Source organism: Taudactylus pleione, unplaced genomic scaffold (assembly GCF_031769625.1).
Source record: "Taudactylus pleione unplaced genomic scaffold, aTauple2 ptg000093l, whole genome shotgun sequence".
NCBI classification, from domain to species: Eukaryota; Metazoa; Chordata; class Amphibia; order Anura; family Myobatrachidae; genus Taudactylus; species Taudactylus pleione.
In genome coordinates this window covers 10,353,627-10,367,390 of record NW_028284495.1, presented here as the reverse complement: position 1 = coordinate 10,367,390, position 13,764 = coordinate 10,353,627, and the positions used below count along the sequence as shown (strand labels likewise).

At 47.4% G+C, this 13,764-nt stretch overlaps 1 protein-coding gene across 1 annotated transcript in view; it reads right to left on the bottom strand.

Annotated features, from left to right (window-relative positions):
* PRKDC (protein kinase, DNA-activated, catalytic subunit) overlaps positions 1 to 13,764 on the bottom strand; it is a 418,309-nt gene that overhangs the window by 398,585 nt on the left and 5,960 nt on the right. The window lies entirely within an intron of this gene.

Here is a 13,764-nt window from a genome sequence, read left to right as displayed (position 1 = left end):
TAAAGCAAACCCTAGAGGCCATGCTCCCTTGTACTTGGCATAAAAAAATCAAATATCTTGGTGTTTTTTTAACTCATCATCATCATCATCATCTGTTTCAGGCAAATTTTCCCCGCCTTCTAGATTGTATTAGGTCTGATTTGCATGAATGGTCCAATTATTTTATTTCTTGGATAGGTAGAATACATTCAGTTAAGATGAGCGTTCTCCCTCGGCTCTTGTATCTATTTCAGACCCTTCCGATTTACATCCCTCCATACGTCTTCAAATTTCTTCAGTACCAAACCTCATATGTCATATGGAACCGGAAACGCCTGCGGATCAGACTAAAGTTGCTTCAGCGGCCCTCCAGGGGTGGGGGTTTGGGTATTCCTGATTTTAAAAAATATTACTATGCTGCGCAGCTCTCTCATTGTGCTCAGTGGTGTAACTTCAATGCGGGGAAGGTCTGGGTTGTTATCGAGGCCGAGGAGCTGGGACTGGCTACTGTATCCCCCCTCTTATGGTTACCTAAGATTCATCGCCCCCGGACAGTTTCTTCCCACCCTGTAATTTCCCGTTCTTTAGCAATTTGGGATTTAACCAATAGATGTTTTAAATTAGCTCCAGCCCCGTCCCCTTTGATACCATTACTTCACAATCCATCTTTTCCTCCTGGTTTATGCAAATCGTCTTTTACTGCCTGGGCATCGGGTAATATCTATTATGTAAATGATATAACTATAGATACTAATTTCCCACAATTTTCTGAAATCCGGGATAGAGTAGCAATTCCACCGAAAGATTTTTTCCGGTTCTTACAAATTAGACACTTCCACTCCAAAATTAGCTCGATTCTGATTAGCAGACCTTTGACTTCTTTTGAGTCTATATGTTGGAGACGACCTTCCACTAAGGGTCTTATTTCTACTATTTATTCCTTACTAGGGGATGAAGTAAGCTCCAATCGGGATTCTCATGAGTTGGCGTGGGAACGAGATTTGGGGCACTCTATAGATGCTGAGGATTGGACAGAGATCTGGGACAACGCTGCCGCCAGTTCTATTTGCGTCAAAATCAAGGAAAATATCTATAAATTGCTATATAGATGGTACTATGTACCATCGCGGCTACGAGTAATGTTTCCCGATGCTTCAGATAGATGCTGGAGGGGTTGTGGTGGCGAGGGCAATTTTTTGCACATCTGGTGGACTTGTCCCAAACTGGCTAGTATATGGCAGGAGGTTTTCGATCTTTTCTCGCGCCTCTTTGAGATCACGATCCCCTCTGATCCTCAGCATTTTCTACTTCCCTTAAATTTACCCTCTCTATCCCGATTTCAGAATAAGCTATTCCGACATATAGTATCTGCTATGACCTGCCAAATTGCAGCGGACTGGAAAAACCCTCATCCCTCTCCAATGCAGGCAATATTATCACGTATTTGGTATATATACAAGATGGAATACATGACCGCTTTATTACATAATACATCCAAAACTTTTGAAAAAACATGGTCCCTTTGGCTGACATACCAAAATATTTCCTCTCCATTCAACAATTAAATTTTCCATTTATGGTTTTCTTTTTTTTTCTACTATATCTAGATTAAAAGAGAGTGATCCTATATAGAGTCCACCCATCCTTCTCTCCTCTTATTCTCCTTTGTCTTTCTTAAAGTTTTTTCTTTTCCTTTTATCTCTTTATTCTTTTTTGTTTCTCGTCTATTTTTAAACGGATTGCCACACCGTTGCAGCAAGATACTTTTCTTGCTTCTATATTCTTTCTTTTACTATACTGAGAAAATCTGCTATTATATTATATTATTGTTCTGAAATAGTACAGTTCCTATTATAAAAGTTATGTGCTGTATTTTATTTTTGTTTTTTGGACTGTACTGTTCTTATGTGATTTGCTCAATACAAAGAGTTTATAAAAAAAAAAAAAAAAAGAAACAATGTCACAATCCTGGCTAGTTTTTACCTTTTGGGACTTACCTCTGCCAGCTGCTCCATGGATCTGTGTTTGTAGTTCCCCTGGGAGATCTGGTCTGGCTGAATCATGCTGGCTGTGACAACCCTGTGTGTGCAGACTGCTCTCCTCCCCACACTGATTAATCACCTGGACTCTGCCCTGTCTGTGAGCATTGCTAGTCTTAATTGGAATCACAGGTGTGGTCCTGATTCTCAAGGGCTGCAGAGATGATTACTCCCTCTGCATGTTGTGCCTTGCTCCACTCTGAATGCCACTGCCAGACCACCTGTCTGTATCCACCAATCGCTGCCAGACTCTAGGTATATAGATCCTCCTCTAATAGCACTCAGTGCTTGAACATCTCGTTACGTCCACTTATGTGCTATAGCTGTACCTCTGAGTACCAGTATGTCCCAGGCTCCTGCTGGTTCCTAGACCAGTGCTATCCGCAAGCCTGCTGCGTTCAGCTATCCACGCTGCCAGCTTCTCCACACGGCTCCCAGGCCACTCCACGTAGCTTCCACGCTACCATCACTCACCCACGGCTCCCAGACCGCACCAAGTAGCTTCCACGCTACCATCTCTCACCTACGGCTCCCAGGCCGCTCCACGTAACTTCCACGCTACCAGTTTCTCCACACGGCTCCCAGGCCGCACCAAGTAGCTTCCACGCTACCATCTCTCACCCACGGCTCCCAGGCCGCACCAAGTAGCTTCCACGCTACCATCTCTCACCTATGGCTCCCAGGCCGCTCCACGTAGCTTCCACGCTACCAGTTTCTCCACACGGCTCCCAGGCCGCACCAAGTAGCTTCCACACTACCATCTCTCACCCACGGCTCCCAGGCCGCACCAAGTAGCCACCCAGCTACCAGCGTCTAGCCATGGCTATCCAGCTGCACCACGTAGCTACCCAGCTACCAGTGTCTACCCAAGGCTATCCAGCCGCTCCACGTAGCCACCCAGCTACCAGCGTCTACCCGCGGCTATCCAGCTGCTCCACGTAGCCACCCAGCTACCAACGTCTACCCATGGCTTCCCAAGCCACAACAAGTAGCTGCCACGCTACCATCCGTCTGCAAGCCCATCTACTAGTAACCCGACCAGCTCAGTCAGCCTTCCTGCCGGTCCCAGTCCAGTTCCTCCAAGTCCACTCACCTCACGGCTCATTAGCTGCACCAAGTAGCTTCCGAGCTACCATCCATCTGCAAGCTCATCTGCTGGTACCCTGACCAGCTCAGTCAGCCTACCTGCCAGTCCCAGTCCGGTCCCTCCAAGTTCCTTCTGGTCTCTTTCCAACGTCTCAAGTTTCCAGTTCCAGTCACTCACCACCAAAGGCAGTTCTCACTGCTACCCACTCCTTACATTAAAAGAGCTATTCATGTTACCCATGGTTCCAGTCCAGCCGGCCTCCAGTGATTCCAGTTCATCACCTGATACAGGTAACTCACTAGCACCAACTGTGACAGTATGTTCAAGCCTAACGATGGTGGCGGATCAAGCACCTAATCCTGGATCAAGTGCTTTCCGTAACCTAATCACTCGTTTGGATTCACAGGAGACGGTACAGCATCAAGTACTACAGCTTCTGCAAATTCTGACTAACCGGCTAGATGATACCCAAATCTTACCTGAACCCCTAACTACTTTCCATCAACTCCTGGAACAGCTACAGGCTCAACTCAACAAAATCTTTCAGAACATTCCTGAATTTCTTAGAGCTACCTCTGTCTCAACTAAAAACTCTGTCTTGGAATCTCTAAGAACCAAAGATTCTTCCATGCCAAGTAAAGTGAGACATCGAAGTTACCGCGCTCCAAGCTCTATGTGGCTGAACAACAGCGGCGTAAAGATTTACATCTCTGTCGCTATTGTGGAGCTTCTGACCACTTTATCAAAGGCTGTCCCCTTTGCAATTCCAGCAGTATAACAATGTGTCAACGTCTCAATGCCTGTTCCGGTCCCGTCCCGGATTCTGCCTGTTCCGGTCCCGTCCCGGATTCTGCCTGTTCCGATCCCAGCCCGGATTCTGCCTGTTCCGATCCCAGCCCGGATTCTGCCTGTTCCGGTCCCAGCCCGGATTCTGCCTGTTCCGGTCCCAGCCCGGATTCTGCCTGCTCTGGTAGGGGACTCCAGTTGGTAACCCCAGGAGGGGTCTCCAGAGTCTCAACCCCAGGAGGGTCCTCAAGTCTCGTAACCCAAGAAGGGGTTTTGAGTCACTCACCCCAGGAGGAAGTTTCTGTCCTCGCATCCCAAAAGGGGGGTTCATGTTCCATACCCCAAAAGGAAAAGTCGAGTCAGCTTCCCCAGAAGGGGATTTTGGGTCCCATACTCCAACACGGAGTGTCAAGTTCTGTACTCCAGGAGGGGACCTTAAATCTCTCACCCCAGGAGAGGGTTACAAGAATTATGCCCCAGGAGGAGGCCTCCGGTCTCGCGCCCCAGGAGGGGGTCTCAGGTCTCGCGCCCCAGGAGGGGGTCTCAGGTCTCGCGCCCCAGGAGGGGGTCTCAGGTCTCGCGCCCCAGGAGGGGGTCTCAGGTCTCGCGCCCCAGGAGGGGGTCTCAGGTCTCGCGCCCCAGGAGGGGGTCTCAGGTCTCGCGCCCCAGGAGGGGGTCTCAGGTCTCGCGCCCCAGGAGGGGGTCTCAGGTCTCGCACCCCAGGAGGGGGTCTCAGGTCTCGCACCCCAGGAGGGGGTCTCAGGTCTCGCACCCCAGGAGGGGGTCTCAAGTCTCGCACCCCAGCAAGGGGCCTCAAGTATCGCACCCCAGGAGGTGGTCTCAAGTCTCATGCCCCAGGAGTGGATTCCAGGTTCCAGTTCCCAGGGAGAAGTGTCATGTACTACTAATCCTGATCATGGCTCCTGTTCAGCATCTCCTGAAAATATCGTTCCAGAGGATGACAGTTCCTGTAGTCTGTTCTCCAGCCTCGATTGTTGAAGCTGCTGTCTCTGGCTCCTCAGGACTCCTTCCAGTTCCTGTAGTTAGTCCAAGTACCGAACAGCTATCAACGTCACAATCCTCGAACACACAAACTTCATCGGATACTCCAGGATGCATATACTTCGATGGGGACTTGTCGCAATACTTTGCATTACTGAAGCATTATGCTGCAATCATGGAAGCAGACCCAACTTGTGGTATCACTCCTACCAACTTTACTAAATACCTTTTCGCTTCCTTTAGAGGTAAGGCATTGGACTGGGCCAACCCTTTCATCGAGTCAAAAGATCCTGAGCTACTAAGTATAAAAACTTTCAGTGAAGCTCTTATTAAAGAGTTTGCTCTTAAACCTGTCAAACGAAATTCTAGTGAAATTCTCAGTTCTGAAAATCAGTCTAAGCAGTCTGTTGGTTCTACTAAGGAATCATCCTCTGCTGAATCCTCCACTTCCATGAAATCCAAACTAGGTCAAGTTTTCAAGGGCCAACGTGCTGAATTCGAAGCATCCAAGGAGAGTGGTGCTATAGAATCGGCATCCCTCAACATGAGATGTGCCTCCACCTCCTTGTCCTCTTCATACTGCGGTACCTCCCAGAAAACCATCAAAAATGGTTATATTTTGCTTAGTTCCTCCCAGGAGTCCTATCATTGGTCAAGTCCTACTAAACCTTCCATTTTACCTTTAGATACTGACTCGGAGTCTGAACTCGATCCTGCATATGATAATTCTCCATTCCCTGAAAACCATCTGTCATTTGACCCTGGTCCTTTCCAGTCATATATTTCCACGGGAGTTACCAGAGGTCCCATGTTCGTTGGCTGGCACAAAACGTTCTCGCACCAGAAAGAAGAATCGACGAAGGTCTTGAATCATCCCCTTTGAAGAATTTCCACTCCTGGTATCCCAATAAATGTACGAATTTAGAAGACGTCTAAAGAGATGTTTCAAAAGAGATGGTGTCCCTATGTTTGAAGCTCCTGTAATGTCATGTTTGGAAGAAAGTTCTTCAGTTTCCGGGGTGTCTAATTTTTTCGTGTTCTCCTATGTATTTGTTTGGGTGTTCAGAGTCCACCCATGAAGAGGGGGGGTACTGTCACAATCCTGGCTAGTTTTTACCTTTTGAGACTTACCTCTGCCAGCTGCTCCATGGATCTGTGTTTGTAGTTCCCCTGGGAGATCTGCTCTGGCTGAATCATGCTGGCTGTGACAACCCTGTGTGTGCAGACTGCTTTCCTCCCCACACTGATTAATCACCTGGACTCTGCCCTGTCTGTGAGCATTGCTAGTCTTAATTGGAATCACAGGTGTGGTCCTGATTCTCAAGGGCTGCAGAGATGATTACTCCCTCTGCATGTTGTGCCTTGCTCCACTCTGAATGCCACTGCCAGACCACCTGTATGTATCCACCAATCGCTGCCAGACTCTAGGTATATAAATCCTCCTCTAATAGCACTCAGCGCTTGAACATCTCGTTATGCCCCGTGGTGTACAACTTGTGCTATAGCTGTACCTCTGAGTACCAGTATGTCCCAGGCTCCTGCTGGTTCCTAGACAAGTGCTATCCGTAAGCCTGCTGCGTTCAGCTATCCACGCTACCAGCTTCTCCACACGGCTCCCAGGCCGCTCCATGTAGCTTCCACGCTACCATCTCTTACCCACGGCTCCGAGGCAACACCAAGTAGCTTCCACGCTACCATCTCTCACCTATGGCTCCCAGGCCGCTCCACGTAGCTTCCACGCTACCAGTTTCTCCACACAGCTCCCAGGCCGCACCAAGTAGCTTCCACGCTACCATCTCTCACCCACGGCTCCCAGGTCGCACCAAGTAGCTTCCACGCTACCATCTCTCACCTACGGCTCCCAGGCCGCTCCACGTAGCTTCCACGCTACCAGTTTCTCCACACGACTCCCAGGCTGCACCAAGTAGCTTCCACGCTACCATCTCTCACCAACAGCTCCCAAGCCGCTCCAAGTAGCCACCCAGCTACCAGCGTCTACCCATGGCTATCCAGCCGCTCCACGTAGCCACCCAGCTACCCACGGCTTCCCAAGCCACAACAAGTAGCTTCCACGCTACCATCCGTCTGCAAGCCCATCTACTAGTAACCCGACCAGCTCAGTCAGCCTTCCTGCCTGTCCCAGTCCGGTTCCTCCAAGTCCACTCACCTCACGGCTCATTAGCTGCACCATGTAGCTTCCGAGCTACCATCCATCTGCACGCTCATCTGCTGGTACCCTGACCAGCTCAGTCAGCCTACCTGCCGGTCCCAGTCCGGTCCCTCCAAGTTCCTTCTGGTCTCATTCCAACGTCTCAAGTTTCCAGTTCCAGTCACTCACCACCAAAGGCAGTTCTCACTGCTACACACTCCTTACATTAAAAGAGCTATTCATGTTACCCATGGTTCCAGTCCAGTCGGCCTCCAGTGATTCCAGCTCATCACCTGATACAGGTAACTCACTAGCACCAACTGTGACACACAAAGCCTTTTACCTGCCCTGCCTGCTTAAACTTTTTAATCAAATATTTGAATATAACAAACTCCCTTGCTCAATGTCAGAAGCTCTTATAATTGTTTTACCCAAGCCTGGTAAAGATGCTTCACGTACAGATTCGTACAGGCCCATATCATTACTACCTACTGATGTAAAGATAATAGCAAAAATTCTAGCTACTAGAATTAACAAAGTTATACTACAATTAATTCACCCGGATCAAACGGGCTTCATGTCTGGCAAATCAACTGCCATTAACCTCAGACGCCTGTTCACCCATTTGCAAATGCCCCAAAGTGATGACTCAAAATCTGTTATAATGTCCCTTGACGCCGCTAAGGCGTTTGATTCAGTGGAGTGGGAATACTTATTGGAGACACTAGAGGGATTTGGAATTGGTCCGGGATTTATAAAATGGGTTAAATTATTGTACTCGGCTCCAGTGGCAAGAGTTGCGGTAAATGGATATGTCTCCTCACAGTTTCGTGGTACTAGGCAAGGCTGTCCTGTCTCCTATGTTGTTCGCCCTTGCCATTGAACCCTTGGCGTGAAAAATTAGAGCTTGCCCTCATATATTAGGACTTACCATGGGAACTAAAGTAGATAAGATTGCGCTATACGCAGACGATATTCTATTGTTCATTTAGAAATATGCAGTTTCCATACCGTATGTTTTGAGTACTATTGATACATTCGGTAGATACTCCGGTCTATGTGTGAATTGGGACAAATCCTTCGTGCTCCCGTTTGTAGATCCTGGCCCAACTGATCCACTGCAACGCTTCTCGCTAAATTGGGTTAATTCTTTTAAATACCTTGGAATCTGGATTGCAAAGGATCCTTCACGTTATCTGGCCCTTAATATTAATCCCCAGCTGGAGTTTATTAAAACTCGAGTCTCTGCTTGGGGCAAATTACCACTCACTGTGACAGGCCGGGTAAACATAGTTAAAATGGTCGTACAGCCCAAATTATTGTATGTTCTACACCATTCCCCAATATATATTCCACAGCGAATATTTAAACAGATTGATGGCCTGCTTTCCTCTTTAATGTGGTCTGGTGGGAGAGTTTGAATTAAAACTGACACATTGACTAGACGAAGAGAATCAGGTGGTTTGGCATTGCCCTCATTTAAATTATACTACTATGTCACGCAACTGGCACACTTATGGGAGTGGTTTCAAGTAATACAGGCAGATTCAATACTAAACTACATTATGGCTGGGAGCGGCACGGGTTTGTCTCCGGTTCAAATACTCCTTAGCGATAGTTTGGTAGTTGTCAAAATTCCCGTTTAAACAAGCTGTCATGATTTGGAGATTGACCTCGCGGATTTTAAAGGCGGAGGGATTAGATCCGGATACTCCGTTGGCTCACTCAAGGACATTTACTGAGCTTTCTGAATTACAAGTTGGGGAAGTGTGGGGAAAATGGGGAGTGACATCTGTTGGGCAGCTATATCGAGAGGGATATCTGAAATCTTTTCAGCAAATTCAAGATGAGTTTAAAGTCCCTGGTGAGTATTTTTACAGATTCCTTCAATTTAGGCACGCACTTAATGCTCAATTCAGAGGGGCCCCTCAACTTCTCCGTGACTCACCGCTTAAATTACTGATGAAGTCTACAGGTTCTCGCCGCCTGATCTCTATTTTATATAATAAACTATTGGATGGGCATCACTCATTTGATCTAGCTCATATTAGACAAAACAGGGTCAATGATGTTGGTGCAATTACTGACGAGGCGTGGCAAATAGCCTTGGCCAGTCCGCGCACTGCCACAGTATCTGCTCGATTTCAACAGATACAGTTATTTATACTTCATAGAGTGTATATGACACCTGCCAGGTTATACGCAATTGGGGGTAGGGCAAACACGCATTGCCCCAAATGTAACTCAATGGAGGGAAATTTCTGGCACCTTATGTGGCAATGTCCACAGATAAACACTTTTTGGTAAAAAGTATGTCGCATTATATCAGATACAGGTATACCACAAGATGTCCTCACCCCGGTATCATGCGTTCTGGCTAACACTGAGGATGATTCTATTGGTAAATACCCTAAAATATTTGTAAACAACATGTGCATGCTTGCTAAAGTGTGCATAGCGAGGGAATGTATGGCACCTAGTGGCCCGAATATTAACACATGGCTATCACTAGTAAACAAGGTAGTTTCACACGAAAAATATGTATTTATAGCCAGAAAGTCAGAAAATAAATCCCTTAAAATATGGTCTAGGTGGCTTGAATCGACACATGCCCGTCATACCAATTAATAGTCTGTCGGTGACTAGTAACTGTTTAATGAGGCTTGCTGATAATTGTTATATATCTGATATAATACATTTTTTCTATGTCTAATGTTTTACTGTGATTCAAAAAATTAAAAAAAAAAACAAGTATTTGAGGTTTGCTAGATCGAGATAACTGCAATTGGTCAGGATTGGTCCTCCTTTTTCCCTCTTTCTATATATTTTATGTTGATGTTTAAATATAACAAAGTAAGAGGCCACGTCCATGTAATCTTTGAAAAAGAATATATAACTTTATTCTGAATTGACAACTGTCAATTTAATACAATATATTGTATTTACAACAATTCAGCAATGTCAGTTTAATTTTTTGTTTGTATGGTTTATAAAAATAAATAAAAATTTATTGAAATTAAAAAAAAGGAGGTTGCTTCCTATTTGGAAGAGGCAGCATTGGATGCCAGTATATTTATCCTCTAAAGCATCGGCTGTCTCGATTGTGGCGCGCAGAGCCCTGTGGTTAAGGGTTTGGAAGGCAGATGCAGGGTCCAAGAAGGCCTTAGAATCCCTTCCGTTTACGGGAGGTATTCTGTTTGGCACGGAACTGGACAAGATTGTGGCTATTGTGGCAGCGTCTAAAACAGCTGGTCTACCCTCAGCATCGGTTGCCAGACCTAAAGGGTCATCCTTTCGGAAGTTTCGGCCACAGAGCAAGGTTAGAGGTCAGTCCTCATCTAGAACCACTTCTAGCAAAAAAACATTATCTAAGAAACCCTGGCCAAACAAACGTCCGGCTTCAAGGTCCCAGGATAAGCCTGCGGCCTGATGGGGCGGGCTTCCCCATGTGGGATCCCAGGGTAGGAGGAGGACTTCTTCAGTTTTCAGACACCTGGCATCTCACGACAGACGCCTGGGTTCGGGAAGCAGTCTCCCAGGGATATGCCCTGACATTCTGGAGAAGTCCTCCTCAGAGGTGCTTTTGCATAACTCAGGCAGTAGGTTCTGCAAAAGCCTTGGCCCTCCAACAGGCTATACAATCCCTGCTAATGTCAGGCGTGATTATCCCGGTTTCAGGGAATCAATTACGGAAAGGTTATTATTCCAACCTATTCTTGATTCAGATACCAAATGGGTCCTACCGGCCTATTTTGAATCTAAGGGGGCTCAACAATTTTTCAGGTGCCCAGGTTTCGTATGGAAATGCTGCAGTCGATTGTGTTGGCAATGGAGCCGGGGATTTCATGGGATTCTTGGATATCCAGGATGCTTATCTGCATATACCAATTACACCATCCCACCAACAGTTTCTGCGGTTTGCTGTGGGGCAAAGACACTTTAGTTTATCAACAGCCCCTTGGGTATTTACCAAGGTTATGGCAGTAATGATGGCATGTTTCAGGCGCCAGGGCATCAGAATTCTGCCATACCTGGACGATCTCCTGTTACTTGGGCAGTCTCCACAGGAGTCGCAGCATCATCTCGGACTGACAGTTTTCCTGTCTACAGTCACGGCTGGATTATAAATTGGAAGAAGTCATCACTTCTGCCAGTGCAGCAGATGGTACGTTTGGGGGCATGCCTGTACTCCTTGGCGCAGAGAATATATCTGCCTGAGGACAAAATTGCGGCCCTTCAGTTGCGGATACGCAGACTGCTTCACAACAGGCTGGTGTCTGGGCAGTCAGCAATGCGGGTGCTGGGATCAATGGTGTCCACCTTCAGCATGGTGGAATATGCCCAATTTCACTCCAGACCATTGCAGCATTTGATCCTCTTGCTCGGGGAGTACCGTTCAATAAAATCTCAGATGATCAGTCTCTCACCAGAGGTTCGGTTGTCCCTGTCGTGGTGGTTGCGGGCGTGCCATCTCAACCAGGGTCGCCCATTTTGGATTCCAGATTGGACATACCTCATGACTGATGCCAGTCTTCACGGCTTTGGCCGGTGACAGGTCAGCACACTTTTCAAGGAAGATGAACGAAGGCAGAGAGTCTTCTGTCCATAAATGTCCTAGAACTGAGGGCAGTATTCAGAGCGTTAGTGCAGGCTCGGGGAATACTGAAGGGCAGGCCTGTACAGGTACAATCCGACAATGTCAACACAATAGCCTACCTCAATCATCAGGGAGGCACATGGAGTCGGGGGGCCATGGCAGAAGTATCAAAAATTCTCGTCTGGGCAGAATGTCACCTTGCGGCAATATCAGCAGTGTTCATACCATGGGTCCTAAAAGGGGAAGTGGACTTCCCGAGTCGGCAGGATATAAACGCCGGAGAGTGGACTCTTCATCCAGAGGTATTTCAGAGCCTGGTGGACAGATGGGGTCTTCCATAAATAGACCTAATAGCCTCAAGGCACAACCACAGGGTGCCCAGGTACAGGTCCAGGACCAGGGATCCGATGGCCGAATTTGTAGACGCTCTGGCAGTGAGGTGGAATTTCAGACTAGCGTATCTGTTTCCGCCTTCCCAGGATCATCAGGACGGTCAAGCAGGAAAGCGGTACGTTAATACTGATAGCTCCTGCGTGGCCCAGACGCCATTGGTTCACTGATCTACAGAGTCTCTGTATAGACACTCCGTGGCCTTTCCCGCTAAGGCCGGACCTGTTAATACAGGGTCCTTGCTTGTATTCGGATCTCCCTCGTCTGTCTTTGACGGCATGGCTCTTGAGGCCTCAGTCTTAAAGACAAGGGTTTTTTCTGATTCTGTAATACAGACAATGCTGAGTACATGAAAACCTTCCTCTGCCCGCATTTATTATAGAATTTGGCACTCATTTTTTCAGTGGTGTGAACTGAGAAGATATGACCCTAAAGTGTTTAGGGTCTCTCGAGTGCTTTTTCTACAGACTGGTTTAGAGCGGGGTCTCCGTCTGGCGTCCCTGAGAGTTCAGCTTTCGGTTTGGTTTCAGCGGAAGATCGCCCCGCTGCCTGATGTAAGGACATTTTTTCAGGGTGTTCTAAGGGTTCAGCCTCCCTTTGTTCCCCCGGTAGCCCCGTGGGATTTGACATTAGTTCTCAGGGCTTTACAGGCTCCCCCATTTCAACCCCTGAAATCAGTAGACCTCAAGTGGTTGGCAGCAAAGACAGTTTTTCTTCTTGCTATCACCTCTGCCCATAGGGTATCTGACTTGGCAGCTCTTTCTGTCCGCTCTCCGTTTTTGATATTCCGTCAGGATAGAGCGGTACTGCGTACTAAAACGGGATACCTTCCTAGAGTGGTATCGCGTTTTCATATAAATTAAGAAATTGTGGTCCAAGCTTTTCAGACTTCAGGCCTTTCGGTAGGTGAGGCTTCTCTGGATATTGCCAGTGCGCTACGTATGTATGTGGATCGCACCAACAGCTTGAGGAAGTCCGATTCTCTTTTTGTGCTGTATGGCTGTCATAAGCGTGGCTGGCCAGCCAATAAGCAGACTCTGGCAAGATGGCTTCGTTTGGCAATTTCTCAGGCATACACTCAGGCCGATCTGGTGGTGCCAGACTCGGTAACTGCACATTCTACACGGTCAGTGGGACCTTCGTGGGTGGCTCGCTGGGGTGCCTCTGCGGAACAATTATGCAAGGCAGCCATATGGTCTTCCGTCTACACCTTTGTCAAGTTCTATGCATTTGACACTTTGCCTTTCAGGATGCTTCCTTCGGGCGTAGGATTCTCCTTTCTACTAAGAAACGGGAGCGTCCCCGCCCTTAGGGGAACTGCTTTGGGACATCCCCAACGTATTTGCTGTGGACCCCATGGACCCCAAAGAAGAAAATAAGAGTTATGGTATAACATACCTTCGTTAACTCTTTTTCTTTGAGGTCTATAGGACACCCACCCTAACACACCTGGTGTTATTGGGTAATCTTTTGTATCTCTGATTTGCCTCTTCTGTTAGAGAATGGTCTAGAGAACAAAGGTTCTTCCTTCCTATCTTTTGCCTTCTCCTGCTTGGGCTTTGTATGACTGCCTGTAGCCGGGGTATATGTGGGGAAGACCCAGTGTATCCTGGGAGCTGAGAGCTTGTTTTAACCATTTGGTGCCTGGATCACTCCAACCACATACCCCAACATATGGACGTCGAAGAAAAAGAGTTAACGAAGGTATGTTATAACATAACTTATTTTTTCCAGT